The sequence below is a fragment of the Mustela lutreola genome, chromosome 9 (genome assembly GCF_030435805.1).
Source record: "Mustela lutreola isolate mMusLut2 chromosome 9, mMusLut2.pri, whole genome shotgun sequence".
NCBI lineage: Eukaryota > Metazoa > Chordata > Mammalia > Carnivora > Mustelidae > Mustela > Mustela lutreola.
In genome coordinates, this window is record NC_081298.1 from 92,545,001 (window position 1) to 92,569,923 (window position 24,923).

At 42.8% G+C, this 24,923-nt stretch overlaps 1 protein-coding gene across 48 annotated transcripts in view; it reads right to left on the reverse strand.

Moving 5' to 3' along the window:
• The window catches only part of ASPRV1 (aspartic peptidase retroviral like 1), a 115,972-nt gene that overhangs the window by 57,618 nt on the left and 33,431 nt on the right, over positions 1–24,923 (reverse strand). For 47 of the 48 annotated variants that reach the window (XM_059187947.1, XM_059187942.1, XM_059187941.1 and 44 more), the window contains one exon: positions 22,803–22,939. The gene's annotated coding sequence lies outside the window, so the exon portion shown is untranslated. Of the gene's footprint in view, positions 1–22,802; positions 22,940–24,703; positions 24,840–24,923 lie in introns of all 48 variants that reach the window. The other variant, XM_059187917.1, reaches the window with a different exon arrangement.

Genomic DNA, 24,923 nt, shown 5'->3' on the forward strand with positions numbered 1-24,923 from the left:
AACTAAATTCCCCTTATATTATTCAGAGCAACTTAGCTCCATCCCCCTTTCTCTGACATCCAGTGACCCATACCTGGAATCAGCCCCACTGAGAACTATCACTCCAGGCTCCACACCTGACCAGCACTGAGGAACAAAAGGAAGTTTTGAAATTCACTCTCTCACCACCACCATTCTATACTGGTGAAGAGAATGGAATGATTTTTCCCCCTAGAAATATGAATTAGGCCACCCCTCTTTCGAACACAACTGGCTAGAGTCGATTTTGGTTTTTTAAATAGGTTTTTATTCTATTGCTCTTTGTAAACTCTCCAGTTCACAGAAAAGCCTATGTTACAAGTCTGAAACAATCCTCACACACCCATACTGGGGTCTACTGACACTGGTATTATAATTAAAGAAAGTGGTGCTTATGTCCCATAACTGTTTCCTGTCTTTGAAAGACAAAGAGATTTTTGGCCTTGAGCCAGCCTCTGATGGAATTCTGTTGTTTTCAGGCTTGAGATCTAGAGCCTCAAATTCCAATGAGATAGGCAAAACTAAGCTATCTGCTTCAAAGTCTGCTTTCACCTAGGTTGATGGGGGGCCTGAGATCAAGACTAAAACTGGCTGAGAGGCTTCTCCAAAGAAGAGGCAAGGACAAATGCTAGAAGCAGGTTTCCTCCCAAGATTCAGGCTGGCTCTAGGTCTTGCCTCCCTGGGCCGGTCATGTAATTTTCCTTTTTCTTGCAAGGGCAGGAGCAACAAAGCCCTCCAACCAGAGGAGGTCTCAGCTCCTTCAAATATGTCACAGGCAGGAAGCAGAGAAGCTCTAGAAGACTGTGAATACCAAAATGTAGCAAATCCTAAGAAAAAATAATTCTGAGCTTTGAATTCCTTTGTTCACACCAAGTGTAACTGCAGACACCATGGCCCAGTAGCCTCCTTCAGGAATTTTTTTAGTTTCTGGAAAGAGAAAGGTAGTGAGAAGTCTTGAAATTCTCAGAAGCTAAGATCAATATTTACATAAGGGGAAGACAAGAGTTGACATTTCATTCATTAATGTAATTAGAAGAATATAATCTTAATATCCTTTTTAAATTTATTTTTATTTATTTATTTATTTATTTATTTGTTAGAGAGAGAGAGAGAACACACAAGCAGGCAGAGTGGCAGGCAGAGGCAGAGAAGCAGGCTCCCTACCGAGCAATGAGCCGACACGAAACTCGGTCCCAGGACCCTGGGATCATGACCTGAGCTGAAGGCAGAGGCTTAATTAACCCACTGAGCCACCCAGGCATCCCTAGTCTTAAATGTTTTTTAACCTACAGGAATCCTTTACAAAATTCAAAACAGAATAAATACATTCCAAATCAAATAGCAATGTTTTTTAAAAATAAATGGGAACGGACACCTGGGTGGCTCAGTTGGTTAAGCAGCTGCCTTCGGCTCAGGTCATGATCCCAGCGTCCTGGGATCGAGTCCCACATGGGGCTCCTTGCTCCACAGGGAGCCTGCTTCTCCCTCTGACTCTGCCTTCCACTCTGTCTGCCTGTGCTTGCTCCCGCTCGCTCTCTCTCTGACAAATAAATAAATAAAATCTTTAAAAAAAAAAAATAATAATAATAATAATAAATAAAAATAAAAATAAAATAAATGGGAACATTCTATTCATATTTCTCTGTACTTGCTCCTTTCACTGATACAGAAAGTTAACTTCAAAGTTTTCACAGCTGGGGTGCCTGAATGGCTCAGTTGGTTAAGTGTCTAACTTTTGATTTCAGCTCAGGTCATGATCTCAGGGTTGTAAGATTCAGCCCTGTGCTGGGCATGTAGCCTGCTTGAGATTCTCTCTCTCTGCCTCCCTCACCCCACTCATGGATATGTGCACTCTCTCTAAAGAAAAAAAAGTTTTCACAGCCACATAGTATTTCACAGTACCCTATTCATGGATATTTACCAAAGAGTGAACATTCCTATCCAGAGAAGTCTGTGCTCATTTCTTAAATGAAATTCTAGTTTTACCTGGAATGGATGAAGTGAATAAGCATTTTCTAAGATGAAATTACAGTTTGCCCTGTTGTGTCTCACCTATTGTATTCTCACCCATTTTCTACTGGGTCTGTCGTTTTCTTATTGATTTATAGAAACCCTTTATAGATTATAGATATTAACCCATCACTTATTACATATATTGCAAAAATTTTCTCCCCATCTGTTGGCTGTCTTCTAACTTTTTTTTAAGATTTTATTTATTTATTTGTTAGAGAGAGAGAGCAACCACGCACACAAGCAGGCAGAGGCGGAGAGAGAAGCAGGATCCCTGCCGAGCAAGGAGCCTGATGCGGGACTCAATCCCAGGACCCTGGAATCATGACCTAATCTGAAGGCAGCAGCTTAACCAGCTGAGCCACCCAGGCGTCCCTAGGCTCATTTTCTAAGCTACTCACATCTGGCCAGAGTGGTGGTATAAATGAATCAAGTAAAGAAGGAGCAAAAAGAATTGTAAAGACTTAGTTTGTTTCCACCTGTTTGGAAGCTCTTTCTTAAACTGTTGGAATCATGTACTAACAATGTCAAAAGAATTCTGAACCATTAAAAACCCAAAAACATCTTTATAAACAGTAATCTGAGTATCTCCAGACGCTTTCAAACCGTGTGAACTTTAGGGCATTATTTGCTGTCACTATGGAAAGAAAAAATAAATTCCAGACCCCACAGAAATAGAAAGCCTCAAGAGTCTATGGACTTGTAGAATTTTAAGCAAGAAACCTTCACAGTTTCCCTTCAGCCTCTCACAGATTAGCACTGACTCAATCTGATCCTGAACAGTTCAAAAAACCCTCATGGCCAAATGGGATTTTCCCTGCAAAGAGTACTTAGTCCTTACTCCTGCAAACTCCACCTAAAGGCCCAGTACTTTGTAGAGGTTGTTCCACTTGGCCAGAATCTCCCTCCTCCCTGCAGTCCACAGCACTGAGGTACACAGTGCAAAAAAAAGTAGGCCTAAAAGGTGCTTCTGGCTTCCCTCCCCCTAGCTGGAACCTGGCACTCCCTGAGGAACTTGGTTCTAAGCAATGAAGATGCTGCCATAAAATCATTCTTCAGTACCCAGTGGTACCAAGAAGAAAAACAGATGGTCTGTCCCAATGTGTCTTCAAAGCCATTATTCCTACCACCTTACAAAAAAATCCTTCCTTTGCCTACATCTATACCAAACAACTACACTCCTCCTCCCTACTGTTGACTACTGACTCCTTGGTCATCAAGACCTTTGGATCCTTGATCACAGTGTGCTTTACACTCCACGTCAGACCTTTTGCCTGGTCATGACCTCTTATATCCTTCCATATTTCCACCTCACCTTGTCTTTCTCTTCTACAGATTCATTCTTCAACTTCACTGACACTTCCAGCCCCTTGACATCCCACTGCCATCACTCTGCTGCCTATCAGCCCTCCTCTGGAGTCACTCTTTTCTCTAACCACCTTAACAATTACCACTCTGCTACCAATATTTTAGACTCCTCTTACTCCAAGTCTTCCACTTGGATCACAAAACACAGCCCCTGTTTGAATACAAATGTCCTCTGCTTTAACCCTCAGTTGCTGGACACTGCCAAAGTAACCATTAAGTCATAAGGGCGCTCTTCCTCTAGCATGTCATCCTCTCCAACATTACTCTTATCTTCTACCTCTTAACTAGCTCTTTCCCCCACAGCACAAGGACATGCTCCAGTCTCAAAAAAATAAATAACCCTCCTTAGGCTCTGTGTTGCCCCTTCACTAACTGTCCTTACTTCATAAATAAGCTTCTTGTGGGCGCCTGGGTGGCTCAGTGGGTTAAGCCACTGCCTTCGGCTCAGGTCATGATCTCAGGGTCCTGGGATCGAGTCCCGCATCGGGCTCTCTGCTCAGCAGGGAGCCTGCTTCCTCCTCTCTCTCTCTCTGCCTGCCTCTCTGCCTACTTGTGATCTCTCTCTGTCAAATAAATAAATAAATAAAATCTTAAATAAGCTTCTTGTAAGAGTGGCCTCTCTGTTCACAGCCTGGCCTCCATTCACTAGCTGCAGAGGTACTGTCTGTAAAAGAGTGAACTGCTCTTATTTGCCAAAGGTCTGTTCTTTGGAAAAATGGTTTTAGAGATTAGCAAAGAAGCTTAGTGAAAGGAAATACATTATGTTGCTATTTATTCAGTTTTAATAATATGAATGAAAATAAATTTTAATAATATAAATGAGAATAGATTTATCTTTGTATCAATACTACCTCTGACCAGAGTATAAGCAAGATTATTAAAAGTGTTCTTTAAGGGAGTGGCTCAGTGGGTTAAGCCTCTGCCTTTGGCTCAAGTCATTATCTCAGGGTCCTGGGATCGAGCTCCGCATTGCATCGGGCTCTCTGCTCAGCCGGAGCCTGCTTCTCCCTCTCTCTCTCTGCCTGCCTCTCTGCCTACTTGTGATCTGTCAAATAAATAAATAAAATCTTTTTAAAAAAATAAATAAAATAAAGTGTACTTTAAAACAAAGAAATCTGTTTTCCCAAAACGATCCTGATTCTCTAGATCCCAAAACTAGAAACAATCTGAGTTCCCACAGCATTGGTCTGTATCTGTCATAGCCTACCATTTTATCTCGAGTTATCAGGGAACTCTCTGCAGTTAATCCGTATTTGATAAATGAACCAAATTTACAAGTACCTATTATAGACCGGATAATTCTAATCTAATCTATCTAATCCACTAATTAAATCAGGCCATCTAAAGAACCTCTACTGACATTTTACTAACTTAGTATAAGGCCTTTCTCACACACTGAATTTTAATAAAGTTACATTCAGTCACTTACATACTATAAGTTTTCACTTACTTAAATGTACCTTGCAAAGTTTCACACTGAGGTATTACCATGTCGTTTGGGGTTCAATCCAAAAGGACTAAGGTAAAAGTCAGTGAGGCAGAATTACCCAACCCAAGGGCTGTGAGCATTTGAGGAGAAGGAATGCATTCTTCCTCTCCCTCACCTAAAAATACCCCAAGAGGGGCGCCTTGGTGGCTCAGTGGGTTAAGCCTCTGCCTTTGGCTCAGGTCATGATCTCAAGGTCCTGGGATGGAGCCCCGAATCAGGCTCTCTGCTGAGCAGAGAGCCTGCTTCCCCCCCTCTCTGCCTGTCTCTCTGCCTACTTGTGTTCTCTCTCTCTCTCTCTCTGTCAAATAAATAAATAAAATCTTTAAAGAAAAAAAACACAAACCAAGAAATGCTCCTCCCGGGGGAACTGAGACCTCCTCTCACACAATGTCTGTTCCCCTCTGCTTCAATTCCTCTCAGATAACGTGAATGTCAGCTCCTTAGTAAAGGCACAGCTTTGCCCTTGTTGAACCTCCCAAAGTTTGCTCATATCTAAAACAAGGAAGTTCGCCTAGAAAATCTAAAAAAGTGTTTTTTGAGGTGTTTTTTTTTTTTTTAAGGTAGGCTCCACACCCAGCATGGATCCTAAGATCAAGACCTGAGCTGAAATCAAGAGGGGGATGCTTAACCGAGTCACCCAGGTGCCCCTCAAAGGTTTTTTGATGTAAGTAACTGCCGCTACTTACTGTGTGAGAATCAAATTTTATTTTGAAAAGCAGGTCAAAGGAACCCAGTGGTGAGTCCTTTCGTGATACTGAAGAATCTTCATATTCCAACCATCCCCAACATAGCTGTTAGATCACCTACATGAGACCAATACTCTCCTTAGGCAGGACACAGAGATTGCTATCAGGAGCTTCCGCCAAAGCACTGACATTCTTGCTTCCCACAGTCCCTCTGAAGAAGCCAGTCCTTAAATCCTTACTGAGGCCGAATTATGGGTGTAGAGGACCATGGAAAGGGTAAAAAGGTGGCCAGGAAAACATGCCAGGAAACACAGGGCAGGGCCAGGTAGGTGACAGGCTCCAGTCCCTCTGGAGCCAGAGTCTGAACCTCCCAGTTTGCTTTACCCTCGCAGAGGGTGTAATTTCCAGCAAGGCTAAAAATCACCAATGGCACACAGCCAGAGGGCAGGGCCAGGCTGGGTAAAGCAAAAACCAGTGATGAGCCAGAAAGGCTCCTGATTTAGAAGCTAAGCAATTCAGAAGAAGGGTAGTAGAGAGCCTCCCACAGAAGACTTACAAAGTAGCTGCCCTCTTTGGGTAAGATCCAGGTTGCCAACAGGAAATCTCTTACCTTCATGGGCCTCCTCACTTGTTCCAAAGGCTTTCTCAGCAGCCTGATCTTTTTAGAAGGAGAGACCATGTGACTGGGACTCAAGTGACACCAGCTTACTGATTTTGGAAACATCCCTCCTCTGTGGAGTCACCAGCTCACAGAGCAAAAACTTCCATGGTACTTGTTTCCTCTCTCCCTAACACAAAATCCAAGAGATAAGACTAGTCTCAAAACCACCCAAGTCAAACTATAGTACAAAGATTGTTCCATAAAGCTCAACATGCCTCAGAGATAAAGATTCCTTCAGTCTTTTCCTTACTCGCCCATTCCTTCCTCACATGCTCCAAGCACTGGGCAGCAAGAATGCCTTGCAGAATTCTTAGCAGACACCATTCTAGCAACTGCCCAAGAACCTCTCTAAAGTGGACCCTGTTGGTTCAGAATTTCTGACAGGAGATAACTGCTTGTGTTTATGCTATCAGAACCGGCTAGCTAACATATTTAATTGCATAAATATGATTGTCAGTCGGAAAATTGAAGTAACTTGAGACTTCTGATTTTCTACTGATTAAAGCAGGTCCTCTTAGGATCTCAACTAGTTAGTGCATACATGCATAAGTGAATTAACATGTGATTCCAAAACTAAACAAACTTAATGAATCCACAAAAAAAAATTTTTCCATGTAATTAAATCAGACAAGCTCTTCCGTCATGGGTCTAAATTGATATACTTCTACTGTATTGCTTTCAAAAAATGAAGCCAGAATTCAATAAACTCTGCTGTAACCAAACTGGCCAAGCTTACTTCCAAAACACCTCAAACTATTTATGAACAGATTAGGACTTTTTTCCCCCTTAAATCAAAAGAACATCCCACATTTTCTGGTTTAGAGAAATGTCAGGACCTACAATGGCCAGAGGACAGGACAGTGACTGTGAATAGCATGGTATCTTCCCTGGCCCGCTTCTTCCTTCCACCTCTTCACTGTGGGTATCCCTAGCTCCAGGATGCCGTTTTTGCTCTAGTCTTTCCCTCCTTGGAAGATTCACCTCGAAGAAATGCAAAGTGGAGAAATGAGAAATGGAATTTGAGGCCTCAATACCTGAGTCTGAGTCCTAATTCTACTCTCTGACTGAGATTCAATGTCCATATAAAAGAAGAAAAAAAAATAATGCATAGCATACTGGACCGTGTTAGCCATGTCACTATACAATGGCCTTCGTAAATTGCAGAGTGACCTTTAAATAATGTTTTGGCTGTTGTTTTACTATGGTGATTACTGCCCACTCCTACCTCCCTTCAAGCTCTACTCTCAGATACCAGTGGACACCACTGCCATGTACTCCTCTCCACCATCTGTCAAGACTACCCAACAAAAAAGGGAGAACTAAGATAAGACCACTCCTCCCCTAAACATCTCAAGGGTGTCAAATCTAGAGTCCCAACTCTTACTTACTGCTTCTACTTTAGAAGTACCTTTTCCTCTAAATGGGAATTCCCAGGCTATAGAATACTTTCTTTTGGATGTAACTCTGGCCCTTCAAATTCAACTCCAAGAAGCAAATATGTCTCCCCTTTCTAGAAGAGTGGTTCTGGGGCACCTGGGTGGCTCAGTGGGTTAAGCCTCTGCCTTCGGCTCAGGTCAGGATCTCAGGGTCCTGGGACTGAGCTCTGCATCAGGCTCTCTGCTCATGCGGAGCCTGCTTTCCCCTTTCTCTCTCTGCCTGCTGCTCTGCCTACTTGTGATCTCTCTCTCTCTGTCAAATAAATAAATAAAATCTTTTGAAATATAAATTAAAAACATTAAAAAGTGGTTCTCCTTTCCAGTTACCCCTTTCTGTCATGACAAGTAATTTTCCAACTTCACAGGATAGAAACATACCTTGGCATAATATAACTGTGGTTTTGGCCCACCCACCACCCTCAAGTCAGAATCTATTTCCCACTTTTTTTTTTTTTTTAAGATTTTCTTTTTTGGGGGACACCTGGGTGGCTCAGTCAGTTAAGCAGCTGTCTTCGGCTCAGGTCATAATCCCAGCATCCTGGGATCAAGTCCCACATCGGGCTCCTTGCTCAAGAGGGGACCCTGCTTCTCCCTCTGCCTCCTACTCCCTGTTTGTGCTTTCTCTCTCTCTCTCTCTCTCTCTCTCTCTTGTTCTCTCTCTGGCAGATGAATAAAATCTTTAAAAAAAAAAAAAGGTTTTTTTTCTTTTTAATATTGTTTTTAAAATTCATATATTTGACAAGTAAGGAAGGAAGAGAATCTTCAAGCAGACTTCCCGCTGAGAACAGAGCCTGACAGAGCACTCAATCCCATGATCTATGAGATCATGACCTGAGCTGAAAACAAGAGTTGGACACTCAACCGACTAGGCCACCCAGATACCCCTACTGTATGATTTTTTAAAAATATATACATATAGTCATGGCTGTATTTATTTCATCTGAAACAGGTTCATATGCTATATATTTTTTCATGCACCTATTATAGCCAAATTTATGTGTAAATAATTATAGATTTACTTCATTTATCATTGTATGGATTTACCAGTTTATCTGGCCAATTCCCTACTGATGGCCATTTTGATGGCTTTACAAATTCTGTAGTGACATTTATCCTCATAAATATATCTCTGTACATTGTCCTCGGGATAAATACCTAGAAGTCAGATTGCTGATCTGAGAATGTGTGTACTTCAGGGGCACTTGGATGGCTCAGTCAGTTAAGCATCTGACTTCGGCTCAGGTCCTGATCTCAAGGGTCCTGGGATTGAGCCCTTCGTCAGGCTCCCCGCTCAGTGGGGATTGAGCCCTGTGTCACAATCCCTGCTCAGTGGGGAGTCTGCTTGTCTCTGCTTCTCCCCCAACTCATACTCATACTCTCAAATAAATAAATAAAATCTTTTTAAAAAATTTGATACATATTGCCAAACAGAACTTCAGACAAACTATATTAATTTAAATTCCCAGAGTATGAGTTCCCCTTTCTTCAAACTCTCATGAGCAATAAATACTATTAGTTTAAATATCTGTCAATCTAACAGTTGAAAAATGATGTCTCGGGCACCTGGATGGCTCAGTCATAGGGCGTCTGCCTTCCGCTCAGGTCATGATCCCAAGGTCCTGGGATCGAGCCCCACATTGGGCTCCCTGCACAGCCAGAAGCCTGCCTCTCCCTTTTCTACTACCCCTCTGCTTGTGTTCCCTCTCTCACTGTGTCTCCATCAAATAAATAAATAAAATCTAAAAAAAAAAAAAAAAAGAAAAGAAAGAAAGAAAAGAAAAATAATGTGTCATTTCTTTTTTTTCTTTTAAAACCTTTTAAAAGAAGGGGTAGTATGTAACTGCCCCTCATGCCATAGATTTCCCCCATGCTCTCACTGTAGAGTCTGTGGTTGGCTAGTTAATGTGGTCTGCTGGTAAAACAGGTGGCTACAGGCTGAGTCAAGGGGGCACAGGGGAGCAACAATAACTAACAACCATTTTGAACCCTTCACATTTACTAAGCTTTCTGGGTCAGGAGGGGAGGTCTCATTTCTATTTGTGTCTTCTAGATTATAATGTAAACACCATTTTTCTATGTTTTTTTTTATTAAAAGATTTTATTTATTTATTTGACAGACAGAGATCACAAGTAGGCAGAGAGGCAGGCAGAGAGAGGGGAGGAAGCAGGCTCCCTACTGTGCAGAGAGCCCGATGCAGGGCTCCATCCCAGGACACTGAGATCATGACCTGAGCCGAAGGCAGAGGCCCAACCCACTGAGCCACCCAGGTGCCCCATTTCTATGGGTTTTATAAGTCATTAGTATTTGTTCTTCTATGACTTTTGCCCATTTTTTGTTTTTGTTTTATTCATTTATAAGAGCTTTGTGCATGCTGAGATATGCTGAAAACTATTTTTTTTTTTAAGATTTTATTTATTTGAGAGAAAGGGTACAAGAAAAGAACAGTGTGGAGGGGCAGAGGGAGAGGGGAACGCAAACTCCCTACTCAGCAGGGAGCCCAGGACCCCAGGATCATGGCCTGCGCTGAAGGCAGCTGCTTAATCGACAGGCCCCCAAAACTGTTCTTAACGACAGTTTGTCATTACTTTTTGTTTATGGTGTTTGTTTTTTGTTTTTGTTCTTTTTGGCTAATACACTGTATTTTTTCCTTTATAGTTCCTGCCCTGGGTGTCATACTAAAATAAATATTTTCACGGTGCCTGGGCGGCTCAATCGGTTGGGCATCTTCTTTTGGCTCAGGTCATGGGTGGCTCAGTTCGTTAAACATCTACCTTTGACTCAGGTCATGATCCCAGAGTCCTGCACTGGGCTCCCTGCTCAGCTGGGAGTTTGCTTCTCCCTCTCCCTATGGCCCTTCTCCCTACCTGTACAATCGCTCACTCTCTCTCCCCCCATATAAACAAAATTCTTAAAAAATCAAAATTAAAAAATAAAAATAAAACAAGAAATGCCTTTTTAAAAAATATTTATTTATTTATTTTAGAGAGAGAGAGAGAGAATGGACAGAGAGAGAGGGAGAGAGAATTTCAAGCAGACTCCACATTGAGCTTGTAGCCTGACACAGCACTCAACCTCACAACTCTGAGCTCATGATCCTGAGATCATGACCTGAGCTAAAACCAAGAATCAGATATTTAACCGACTGCACTACCCAGGAACCCCAAACAAGAAATGCTTTCAAAGGAGAGAAATAATGTAAAAGAACACATCAGAGCTTCTACAAATACTTTGTGTGGCTGAAGAAGTGGATGAACTTTTAATTCAGCAAACCCATTCCAGTAGGCTTTGGATGTACAGAGGGAAGTTTGGAAGAGAGAGTAAAATTCAACTGCTTTGCATAATAGAATAAGAAGTATCTAGAATGCTTAGTGGCAATAGAATTAGGAAGGCTTACAGAGAAGAGATTATAAGAGACCAAAGACATATACATAGGTGATAGGAATAATGATGAATCCCTAATGCAGAGGCAGACAAAAATATATATACATATTTAAGGGACAGGAACAGCCAGTATTAGAATTTAAGTTGCTTGCTTTGTGGTAATGTAAAACAATCTCCATTACCCTAAATCTTTAATACAAAGTCTGCTACACACAAAGTCTGTAGCTGGGAGATATTTGAGTTCTACATCTGGGTGAATATGGATAGAAAGAGGAACAGCATGCTTGAGTTGGTAAGACCATCTATAATCTGAACTAATTTAGTAGAAGCAAGAGCTCAAAATTAGAATGACCATAAATACATGAGCTACCAGGAATTTGAAGAATCTGGGTGAAGGAATGAGACTCTCTACAAGCTGTAGAATGACACTTTGAGCCAAATTTTTAAGGGAAAAGATGGTTCCAACTACCTAATGGGTGATATTAGGATACTCAATCCTCAAAAGCTTTCAAAAAGGACCAAACTACATGAGGTTCAGTGGTGATTTACAGAAGAAGCCAGTGGGGGAGATGCCAATTACTCTGTTTGCACAAAAGATAAGGTGAGGATTATACCTCAAACCTTCCCATTCCACATGCTCCCACAGAGGTGTTCTGGTCCCTACCCTACTTAGCATGGTCTACTCTCATCTCTTCCATGAAGCTTTCTCCCCAGGTTTCAGCTGTCAGATGATTCCTTTCCAAAACTTCCATTTTACCAAGAATCTGAACCTCAGTGTAACCTTTAATTGTTCTTTTTTTTCCCTATTCGTTAACTTATCTATAGAATTCAACTATAGATGCCTTGTAGACAAGAACCCCAACAAGAGAGAGAGGCAGAGTGTGTGCACATGCACAAGCGAGAGAGGGTGGGAGGAAGGGACATTCTAAAAATCTTACATTACACTCAGAGCCTACTTAATTCCTGGTAGGGAAATGGAAGACAGTGATGCAGAAGCAAGTTTACTAATAACCCTGGATGGCAATGCTCCTGAGAACAAAAGAGGAGGAACGGGAATAGGAAGGAATAGAAGAATGAAGGGAAGAGGATGGCATAATGAAAAATATAATTTGGCTTGAGACCTGAGGGCCACCCACGTTATGATGGTAATAGTGTTTGGTAACAGTGTTTGGCCATCCTGAGTCTGGAACGCAGAAGAGAGATTTAGGTTGGAGAGGGAGATTTAAGAGTTCCTGACATATCAGTGATGGCTAAAACCATAAGCACAGGTGATATCACCCAGGGATAGTATATATACAGATGAGGAGAGAAGGAGACTAAGAATAGAATCTTAAGAAATGTCTTCATAAGAAGCCTGTTGGGTAAAACAAGCCTTCCACAGTTATACAAAGTTATAGTTACCACATCTACATAGTTACGTGCCAACTAATACTTATAACAGATGGACCAAATAACTGACTCTACTGAAGACCTCCAAATGCCCATTTCAAGCCCTCTTTCAGTCTTCCTGTAAGTGAGCTTACTCCCTGATCTTCAGTTAAAACTTGAGCGTTTCAGAGGAAGTGGCAAGAATGGAAAAGGGCCCTGGACCCAAGGCCTCTGGGGTGGGACCTGTGGGTAGAGGATGCTAATAACTGGATGAACATTATACCTAAAGGCAGGATCAAAGCTAAGCTTTGCATATAGTTTATTTCATGATTAGCTCATACAACTGAGTTAAGATTGGCCAATAAAGAGCTCATTCATGACAGTAAAAACACATACATACATCAAGGTCTCAAAGGGACGTAAAATTTCTTAATAAGGAGTCTTAGAGATTTCTGTCTGCTTCAAGTGGTCTTTTCCTGGCTGTACTGGTTGAGAATGGCATATAGAGGAAGCAACTAGTTTCCTCTTTGGGGACCAGCTCTGCCAGCTGCAGCTCCTGGCTCTTGGTCACCCATCTGGCCAGATTTAAATGATCTCCACCTGCAAGACTGCCAGCCTACAGGGCATGGGTTTATCTCCACTGAAGGGTTGAAAAAAAATAATAGTCTGGACTACCCATGAGCTATAAAGGAGGGATTTCATAGGCAGAACAGAAATTTACAATGCCATAATCATTCCACAAGAATGAGCTCCATCCCACTTGGCACTGATTCTGTAGGCGAAGTTGAAATCCTGAACTAGCTATAAGACCTGAGACTGATGCTGAGACAAATACTCCCAAAGTGAGATGGAGTGGGGCTCAGCAGTGCTAGAGAAATCCTGGAAGAGGTCAAACCTGGGCAAAGCAGCCTCAGAGAAGCTTCCTTCTTTGGATCCAGAAGCTGATGATGGCATCACCTCATTACTTCCTGTTTTACTTGGTGGAAAGAGGAAGAAGATTTGAATGTGGGAGAAAGAATGTAGAATCCCTACATCTTCCCCACCTTAGAGCTATACTCCAGATCAGAGCTGTCCTTACGCAGACAACACAGAGTTAAGCAGTCGACCACATGAAGTGATTCCTCCAGAAAGACTGGTAAACACCAGGTGCTCAGTAGGCATTTGCTGAATGAAGGGCACCAAGAGAGACTTCCTACCGCAAACAGTTTTTTTTCACAGACTGTCCCGTTACCTCCACCTGGAATTCCTCCATCTGATGTCTATTCCTTTAGGATAAAGCCTCATACTATCCCAAACTGTGCTCCACCAGACACCATATTCTGTGAGAGTTTAATATCCCTTCAAAAAAAAAAAATGGTTCTTTAGTTAAATGACTTTGGAAGATATTATATTCTCTATCTCCCTTCTGAAACTTTATAAATGCATATTAAAAGCTGTTTTGGAGGCAGAGGCAGTTGGAGAACTAACATGAAATTCAGAACAGAGCCCAACTAAGCTAAGAAGCTTGTTCTGAAAGTACAGCTGAGCAGACTAGCATGACATCCAATTAGCCCAAAAATAAAGAGTAGCAGGCAGAGTTCAGGATAGTCAACAACTGGGAGATCTGTGCATGGGCAAGACCCTACCCACAGAAGCCTAGATGGAAGAAAGTCTCTAGTGGGGGGATGAAGGGGAAAAAAGAAAAGTCTCTAGTATCAGAGAAGGGACCTGGCCTGAGAAAGGCTGGAAAGCAAAAGCCCCAGCCTCTGGTAAGGTGTTGACTGAGCAGAGTTATAGCCCTAAACAAGACTAGGGGGTCCAGGCAGGGCAAATGGACGGAGCCTGATGCCCTTAGGAAAAAGCCAAAATAAAGGTGAAATGAAGGAGAGGCAGAGAGTAATAAACAGAGCTGTCACTCACAGTATGGTACACCTATCCAGGAGTCCCACCCTGCTGGGGGCACTGGCTCCAAAATACTGGTGATAACAGATCTAGCTACATCATTAGATCTTCTGTATGGGGCCATGATGGTTGGGGAGGGATGAAGGGGTGTATTACATCCAGAAACTCTACAGAGCTGTGCTAATTCCACTAAGGAGGGAGGTCCAGACCCTGTCAAACTTCAGGAGATGAGAGGTGGAGACTATTCCTAGAAGAGCCTTCTAGGGAAATGTGCTAGAAGGACCCCAGAGGACTGAACTGAACCAAAACAAAATGCTCTAGACTTGGGGTAGGAATGTGGACACCGTAGAAGTTCAAGCCGGAAGTGGAGGGCATCCATGAACCCAACTGTGAGGAGCTGGTAAAGGCACTGAAATTTGAGTTGTTTCTGTCAAAGACTCCCTGGGGGAGAAAAGATGTGAGAATTCAGATCACAAAGGCCGTCTGAAAGCAGTGCTAGATGAAAGATGATGAACAGTGAACTAGAAAGGCTCTTAGGTCAAAAAAGTTGTAGATCTGAATCACAGGTACTATTCTGGCAGCCTCCGGATTCGCTATTTTGGCTCCACAAAGTTATAGGACAAGGGGAAACTGCACCTTTGTGTGGACACCCCAAATGCTTTGTCACTGCTTTTGACATGGCGTATTTTGCTTTCTGGTAAAGCCCTCTCTCAGCACAGCACATTGAGAAATTAAGACCAGAAGTTGTCTGTGACCAGCAACCTCTGAGGAAGTGCCCTGCCCATGTTGTCATCAGCAGCCTCTTTTGCGCCACCATTTTACATCACTTCTGGGAAGCTGCCTCCCACTTCCTAAGATCTGTGCTGGTCTTGTCTGAGGACATCACAGCAAACCACAGACCCAAGGTCCTATACTCCTTGTTACATTCTGCTTATCAGCTTTTCTCCAGGCAATATCCTGCCTGAATACCCAGCATGCTCACAGGAAGTTTCTCCATGCAACACTCCCTCTTGGAATCATAAGCCTCCAACCCCATCACCCTCAGCCGCTTGTCTTCTCAGTCAAAACTGTAAAGAAAACAAAGTGTTTCTTTAGGGACCCAACTTCTCTTTTCAGGGCCTTTATCTCAAACTCAATAGTTTCTCCTTCCTGTCCCTATGATGAGGGCAGAGTGCCCTTCCCTCTCTGTCCCTGCCTTAGTTCAGTTCTCAGAAATCAATCACATACACTCACTAACACTTCCACTTACAAAATGCTTCACAGTCAGACCCCTTCCTGGAGTCTCTTCATTTTTAATAGGGTCTCAAAGACTTAAATCAAGGGAAATAAATTTCACTTGTGGAATTCCGAACACTAGCAAAGAGCTAAAGCAAGTCTTTGAGGGGCAACACACATTCTTCGTGCCCCTGAAATGATTCCACTTGACAGTCCAGCCTTGTCTCTTCTTAGTTCATCACCTGACACACTCAAGCTGTCTGCTCTGTCAGCCCAGAGGACAGGCTCCCCTGGACCTGGGCCAGCACCCAATGCCATCTGGTCTCTCTTAGAAAGGCAAAAGAGAGACACCTCTTGTTTACTCAGTAATAATTCACTGTAATAGTCACATAACAGGTGTCACCAGCTCCAGAACATACAGTAAGGGCACACCACACCCTCACCTCTGCCCCCATCATGGCTCACTCCTTGGGACATATCAACAAATTTTATTTGGAGAACAGGACAGGGCCTCTTAAGCAGTGAACCAGAGTCATCAGTAGTGTTCTGTCACTTGTAGATTACACTGCAATAAAAACTTACAGGTAAAGAACAAAGGCTTTCTTTTAATCCTCCCCTACGGCCAATTGGTATCCTTCCCACATATGTTGTTGCAGCATCTCTATATATAGAACCTAGCATCTATAAACAGGATGCTCTGGCTAAACATGTCTCAACGAGTAAAACTGTGAAGTAGAGAAAGATGTCATCTCTCCAACTTCTCTCCTCTCCCCAAATCTTGTCAGAGACAGAAGAGCTCTGTGAAAACAGCATAGGCTTTAGAACTGGACAGATCTGAAGAGAAATAAATCCTAGATCAGCCTTTTTTTTTTTAATTTTATTATTATTATTATTTTTAAAGATTTTATTTATTTATTTGATAGAGAAACAGTGAGAGAGAGCATGAGCAAGGAGAAGGTCAGAGAGCGAAGCAGACTCCCCATGGAGCTGGGAGCCTGATGCGGGACTCGATCCCGGGACTCCGGGATCATGACCTGAGCCGAAGGCAGTCGTCCAACCAACTGAGCCACCCAGGCGTCCCCTAGATCAGCCTTTTTTATTAGCTATCTGACCTTGGACAAGTTACATAACTTCTTTGACCTTCAGCTTGCCCATGTGCAAAAGTGAAGATGATACTTTATTGGTTTGCATTATGATAATTAAATAAGAAAATATATGAAAAGCATCTAATACATGCCTGGCTCTCCAGGGGTAAGAGTTTGTTCTCTCCCTTCTGGCTCATCATGCACCTGGTGCCCAAATGTTACTCTCTGGCTATCCAAGGCCAAGGTGTATGCCCCACACAAACCTAACCTTCTTTTCCTAAACCCTATTAAAGTTCGCATCCCTTAGATGAACTGATTTAGGGGCACCTGGGTGGCTCTGTCAGTTACATGTCCAACCCTTGATTTCAGCTCGTCATGATCTCTGAGACCTGGGATCAAGCCCCATATCAGGCTCTCTGCTGGGCAGTGAGTCTACTTGTCTCCCTCTCCTTGCTCATTCACTCTCTCTAAAATAAATCTTGGTGAAAAAAAAAAAAAAAAGAACTGATCTAATCACACCACAAAGCAATTCCGATAAAACGAATTCAAGTAAAATGTAGGTATTAATACTGTATTAATTCGAGGTGCCTGGGTGGCTCAGTGGGTTAAAGCCTCTGCCTTCAGCTCAGGTCATGATCCCAGGGTCCTGAGATCGAGCCCCAATTTGGGCTCTCTGCTCAGCAGGGAGCCTGCTTCCCTTCCTCTCTCACTCTGCCTGCCTCTCTGCCTATTTGTGATCTCTGTCAAATAAATAAATAAATTAAATTAAATTAAATTAAAATATTTCATTAAAAAAAAACAAATACTGTATTAATTCTGCGGAAGAGGGGGAGGATTTCTACATTACATTAGAGTTAGGGCACCTGGGAGGCTCAGTCATTAAGCATCTGCCTTTGGCTCAGGTCATGGTCCCAGCATCCTGGGATCAAGTCAAGATCAGGCTCCCCTGCTTGGCAAGAAGCCTGCTTCTCCCTCTCCCACTCCCACTGCTTGTGTTCCCTCTCTCACTGTCTCTCTGTCAAATTAATGAATAAAATCTTTTTTAAAAAAAGAAGAAGAGCTAGAGGGGGGCCTGGCTGACTCTGCACACCAACTCTTGATCTCAGGGTTGTAAGTTTGAGCCCCACACTGAATGTAGAAATTACTTAATAAAAACCTTTGAAAATTTTTTGGGAGTGGCTCAGTCGGCTAAGCATCAGACTCTTAATTTCAGCTCAAGTTATGATCTCAGGGTGGTGAGATGGAGCCCTGCATTAGGCTCTGTGCTCAGTGTAGAATTTACTTGAGATTTTCTCACTCCCTCTCTCTCTCTCTGCCTCTCTCCTCACTTGTTCTCACTCTCTAAATAAATAAATAAAATCTTTTTTTTTTTTTTAAACACTAGGTAGATTTCCAAGGTCAGCTGATTCTGGAATCCTGGCTTTTTTTTTTTTTTTTCCTTTTTTAAAATTTTTTTATTTGACAGAGAGAGAGACAGTGAGAGAGGGAACACAAGCAGGGGCACAGGGAGAGGTAGAAACAGGCTTCTCCCTAAACAGGGAGCCCAATGTGGGGCTCAATCCCAGGACCTTAGGACTATGACCTGAGGAAAAGGCAGACACTTAACAACTGAGCCACCCAGACACCTCTAAATAAATAAAATATTTTTAAAAATTTTTAAAAGAACTAGAAATTCAAATGAAAGAAAGGCCATCTAATGATGAGGCTCCCCTAGATCACAGGGGACCAATGTCAGCCTCTCTCTCTACAGGCATGGCCCACATCATTCTCTGTGCTGAAGATGAACCATCAGAGCTATAGGACAGCATCTCAGATTGTCGAATACCACACCCTAAATCAACAGGTCCAGAAAAGAATTTGGGACCTTGGCCATTGCTTCTGCTCTAGCCAACACACACTGCTTCCTTAGCCAAGAAGTTACAGTGGTGCTTTTTCCCTAGGAAGTTTCCAACACTATTTTAAGCTCTTTGAAATGAAACGGCAACAGAGGCGATTACGGTCACAGCCTTGGAATAGCCTGTAGGAGGCCTGGGCTCTACACTTCCAGAATCATACTTGCTCCTCTGAATGGTTTCAACAAAGCCAGAATAACAGAGATTAATTAATGGCAGAATGGGACTGCATCTTCTCAGTGATGCAGGAAGGAGGACCACAGGGATGTTCTTCTGTGGTTTCCACATACAGGATCACAGAAGCAGATTATTACAACTAAAAATGGCCCAAGTGTAATCACTCGGCACAATGCGCTATGTTGACTATAAATCGTAACCCAGCATGCAAGTTCCCTGAGGTACTCTTTAGCAGTGTGCATGTTCTACTTGACTTTCTTGGCAAGCCCTCAGTGAGCCCAGGGCATTTAGCCTAGGCTGGGGGTCTCAGGAGCCAGACACCCCTATGGGGGTGAAAGAGACTGGCTGGCAACTTTAGCAGATGGAATAAAGACGAAATGAAGAAATCCAAAGGGAGGAAAGGACTGGTCCAGGCAGGATTATCCAAAAGCATGTGCTTAGAAAACTGGCAAAGCAGAAACAGTAATTGCAAATATTTTAAATTGTATTTATGTAATTAATCACCATGAAAACAGAACTTTGCTAGATCTTCCTACTTTGCTCAATTTCCTTATACTAATTCTGTGTTAAATATTGTTTTTCAAATACATATTGAGGGCTGAAAATATGAGGGACATCATAATCTTTCTATTGCTTAGGTCTCTGAAGTTCTTAATCTGGTCCCTGGCTTTATCAAGAAGCAAGGAAAATCAGGATTCCAAAGCTTCAAGGTCAATATTCAGTTCTTCATTCAATAAATATTTCTTGAGGGGCTAGAGAAGTGTCAGGTCTTTGCTCAGTCCTGGGATACAGCAGCAAACAAAACAAATATGGTTCCTGAGTTCCTGGAGCTCAGTCTAGTGAGAGTTGTTAAGAATAGGAGCAGGACTGGGGCATCTGGGTGGCTTAGTGGGTTGAGCATCTGACTCTTGGTTTTGGCTCAGGTCATGATCTCAGGGTTGGGGGATCAAGCCCCACCTCCAGCTCCGTGTTCAGGACAGAGTCTGCTTGTCCCTCTTCCTCTTCTCTTCCCCCTGCTCACACTTTCTGTCACTTGTCCTTCTCCCTCTTCTCCTACCCCTGCTCGTGCTTTCTCTCGCTCTCTCAAAATAAGTAAATAAAATTAAAACAAACAAACAAAAAAGAGTAAGAGTAGGATCCAAAGCAAAAGGTTCATAATGGAAAGTAGGTAAGATTCTGCAGCCAACAATGCCGAAGGAGGAGATCCCTTCTGGGATGCCAGCAAAAGAGGCCATGGGCAAACAAGGAGCTGCTGTTTAGGGGGATGGGCTGGGTCAGATAACATCCTTATCCCCTCTGCTCACTTTGGCAGAGAAGAGAGCCACTGTAGTATGTTGGGTTAATCAAGAACAGGTGACCAGGGCCCTCAGAGTCAATGCAATCATGATGCTGCCGCTTCTCTGCTCACAGCCATGAACTGGTATGTGCCACGTGAGCTGTATGAGACACCCTGAAGCTCCAAAAACAATCAAGACATGAGTTGTCTACTGACAGGAATTCTAGGAAGTATAGAAGGCCAGAAATGGGAAGCATTATAATAACTGCCAGAAGAAGTTGAGTGACCCTCCCCACAACTGTCACCCACATTGCTCTGACATTGCATGGAAATGAAAAATAAAAGCCTGATTTCACCTGGAAGAGTGGGGCCACAAAGCAACCTGCTAAAATGATCAGGCTACAGCCAGAAGCCCCTGAGAGGAGTTTTGGCTTTAGGGCATGAAATGGGCAAGAATGGGGGAAAGGCTGCGGCCCGCTGAGTTAGAGAAGGAGCCATTCCAGCAGCTCAGTGCCAGCACTACCAGAAGGTGTGATGGCCATGGCGAAGGTGCAGAGCTGACAACAGCAACATCAGGAACTTCAGTGGAAGTGCCCAGCCAGCAGAGCAGCAGCCTAGACAGATCTCAGAGTCTCTGACCTCTCTGGGCCTGTTTTCTTATCTGAAAATGGACATAATAAAAGAGCATGTGTTGGTTTCCCAGGGCTGCTATAACAAACACTACAAAGTTGGTGGCTTCCAACAAAGGACATTTATTCTCTCAAAGTTCTGGAGGCTAGAAGTCCAAAATCAAAGTTTCAGCAGGACCATGCTCCCTGTGAAGGCTCCAGGGGAGAATCTTCCTTTGCCTCTTCCAGCTTTTGGTGGTTGCCAGTAATCCTTGACATTCTTTGGTTTGTGGCAGCACAACTCCAATCTCTGCTTCTATCTTCACACGGACATCTTCCCTCTATGTATCCCTCTTCATATAAGAACACCACTCACAGGGCACCTGGGTGGCTCAGTGGGTTAAGCCTCTGCCTTCGGCTCAGGTCATGATCTCGGGGTCCTGGGATCGAGCCCCGCATCGGGCTCTCTTCTCAGAAAGGGAGCCTGCTTCCCCCTCCCCCTCTGCCTGCCTCTCTGCCTACTTGTGATATCTCTCTCTCTCTCTGTCAAATAAATAAATATTTAAAAAAAAAAAAAAAAAGAACACCAGTCACTGGATTAGGGCCATCCTAACCCAGTATGACTTCATCTTAACCTGCTTACATCTACAAGGATCCTATTTCCAAATAAGATCACATTCATAGGTTCTGGGTGGATGTGAATTTTGGGGAGGACACTATGCAACTCAGTACACAGAACCAATCTCATAAAGACTTGATATACGTAAGGTGCTTAGAACAGTTGCTGGCACATAACACATGCCTTGTAAAAGTCAGCTACCCTTCTTCAACATCTTTGGCAAATGACAGCTGCCACGGGATATATGAGAGCTTGGTTATAGAGGAATTCCTCTTCCTCCATCTTGATTAGAGGGAAGAAATTAGATGGGACAAAAGAGTTCCAAAAAGAGCTGATGAGGGCACAGGTAGAACACAATGTGTTCATTACCATTCAATGCCCCCCATCAACACCCCACCAATACTCTCAGGCTGGAGTAAGGAAATATCCACCACAGTCACTTCATTTGTTTCTTAAGAACACAAAACCTATCATTCCAAACTAACAATGGCCCTTCAGAGCAGTCCTCAAACTAAGATGCACTTAGAAGGCGCCTCCAGAGAAGAGCCAGCAGGGAAGCTACACTAGGGAATGTAGCAGTTTCATCACTTAGTCAGGCTGTGAGCTCTGGTCCCAAACTGCTTTACACAGCATATGCATCCCACAGCCAAGCAACTGACTTGAGTCCAAATATGAAATTCATTCTCCAAAATGGAGGTCTCCTATTACCTTACTTTCAGGTTAGGGGAGGGGAAAAAAGATTAAAGGCTCCTGGTCTTTCTTCTTTAATAAACAGGTCTGGGGCAGTACACAACTGAAAAGAAATAGAGCCAGATCTCAACTGCTATCTTCATATCAAAATAAATTCCAGAAGGATCAAAGACTTAAAGATTAAATTTAAAGAATTAAAAGAAGGTGCACGAGCACACACACAAGTACTCAAAGAGAATGAGTAACCATTTTTTATGTTTTTGAGGTAGGGAGACATGCCTTTTCTAAACACTGGCCTAGCAGCAGGAAAAACTGTAAGAAAAAAGATTATTTTGACTAGCTAAAAATATAAAACTTCCCAAGAGAAAAAAATTGCATAAACACAGTCAAAAGACAAATGATAAACTAGGAACAATTTTGTTATATATTATAGTCAGAACCTTACCTCTTTTAAGTTATTAAGAAAACATTACTGGGAGCACATGCAAAAAACAGGGGCACCTGGGTGCCTCCTGTTAAGCATCTGTCTTCAGGTCAAGATCCCAGAGTCCTGGGATCGAACCCCTTATCAGGCTTCCTGCCCAGCGGGAAGCCTGCTTCTCCCTCTCCCACTCCCCCAGCTTGTGTTCCCTCACCCTGCTGGTGTTCCCACTCTGGCTACATCTCTGTCAAATAAATAAAGGTCTTAAAAAAACAAAAAACAAAACAAAAAAAAGACATGAATAAGTGACTAAAAAAATTCATAAATTTCCAAAATACATTTGAAAAGATGTTCAATCTTTAATATAAAAAAATACTAAGTCCTAGTTACTGATTTGCAGATCTCCTTTACTATTTGAAGCATTTTACTTAGATTAATTGACTTATTCTTCCTGAAACAGGTGCTATCATTATGCTTACCTTATCAAAGATGAAACTAAGAGAGAAATTAAATGACTTACCCAAGGTCACAAAGTGAGTGGCTGAGTCAGAATTCAGGCCCCAGCAGATGGGCTCCAGAGTCATATGCCGTATCACATCACATCTATCAGAGTCACATTCTCAACTACCATATTATAGTGACAAGACCACTTTTCACCTGTCAGATGTGAAAATGAAAAACATACAACACAGTATTACTGGCAAATGTAGACAATCTCATGTGCCACTGGCAGGAGTTAACATTCTTAAGGGTAGTTGGTTCCATAAATCAACATTTTAAATGTGCATATCCTTCAACTAGGCCATTCTATTTCTTAAGAATTTATCCTAAGTGGGGCGCCTGGGTGGCTCAGTTGGTGTGAAAGATCCCCCAATAATGGGTCTGTGATTAAAGGAGCGAGACTAATAAAAAGCGAAGGTCAAGCAAAGTTTTATTTCACGCCAAGCATCGAGAATCAAACTGACCGTTCAGGGCCGTCTCTTACAGAGAGGGCAACCCCTCCCTGCCTTACAGACTAACTTTTATAGAGCAAAGGCCATGTGGTTGGGCCTGGCCACACACAGGTGGCCAATGAGATTGCAACACACAGAGAAAGCTGCACAGTCATGCTAGGTCACACATGGGTGGCCAATTGAATTACAATTCACCCCATAGTAGCTGTTTGAACTAGCCTATCACCTTGGTCAGAACTGGAGCCCTTTAAAAGGTGGGGCCCACACTCCTTGGTAGCTAGGGAGACAGTATGCGCGCCCCACTGATTGGATGTCTCCACCTGACCCGGCTCATCCCTGCATTTGGGCTGTTAACTCTACCTGATCTGACCCACCCTTGTATTTGGGCTTGTTACCTGGGACTGGTTGGGGGGGAGGCAGGGTCAGTTTAAGTTTTACTGCATGAACAACAAAATGGCTATTCAATCGAGGTGGGGCCACTCCGGCTAAATAGGCCCTTACAGATTAAGCAACTGCCTTCCGCTCAGGTCACGATCCCGGAATCCTGAAATCGAGTCCCGCATTGGGCTCCCAGCTCCATGAGGAGTCTGCTTCTCCCTCTGACCTTCTCCCCTCTCATTCTCTCTCTCACTCTCTATCAAATAAATAAATAAAATCTTTAAAAAAAAAAAAAAAGAATTTATCCTAAGATAAGTAGACAAGTGTACAAAGATTACATACAGGGCATTTATCACAGCATGTATATAACAACAAAAATACAGCAAATAGGAGCACCTGGCTGGCTCAGTCAATAGAGTGTGCAACTCTTATCTCAGGGTCCTGAGTCTGAGCCCCACAAAAGGTGCAGAGATTACTAAAAAAAAAAAAAAAAAAATACTGCAAATAAAAAGTCCAACAAACACAGCGGAAGTCCAACAAATTCATTCATTCAACAAATATTTACTGAATACCAACTGTGTGCCAGGAACTGTCCTATGTAACAGAAAGCAGTGAATAAAAAAAAGAAGAAGAAAAAAGTCTCTGTCTTGGAACGCCTGGGTGGCTCAGTTGGTTAAGCAGCTGCCTTCGGCTCAGGTCATGATCCCAGCATCCTGGGATGGAGTCCCACATCGGGCTCCTTGCTCCGCGGGGAGCCTGCTTCTCCCTCTGACTCTGCCTTCCACTCTGTCTGCTTGTGCTCCCTCTCGCTCTCTCTCTCTCTGACAAATAAATAAATAAAATCTTTAAAAAAAAAAAAAAAAGACTCTGTCTTCATGGAGCTTATATTCTAATGGAAGGTGTTGGGCAATAAACAAATAAAAGTATACAGTGTATCAAGCAGTATTAAACGTTACAGAGAAAAAGGAGAAAAGGGAGATAGGAAAGAAAGGGGGTTTGCTACAATTCTAAGTAAGGGAGTCAGGGAAGGTCCCATAGATAACAGATAAAATAAACAGATTAAATATTAAAAAATAAAAAGAAGGGGCACCTAAGTGGCTCAGTGGGTTAAAGCCTCTGCTTTCGGCTCAGGTCATGATCCCAGGGTCCTGGGATCGAGCCCTACTTCGGGCTCTCTGCTCGGGAGCCTGCTTCCTCCTCTCTCTCTGCCTGCTTGTGATCTCTGTCTGTCAAATAAATAAATAAAATCTTTAAAAAAATTTAAAAAGAAAAGAAAAATAAAAAGCATTATGGTACATCCACATATTGAA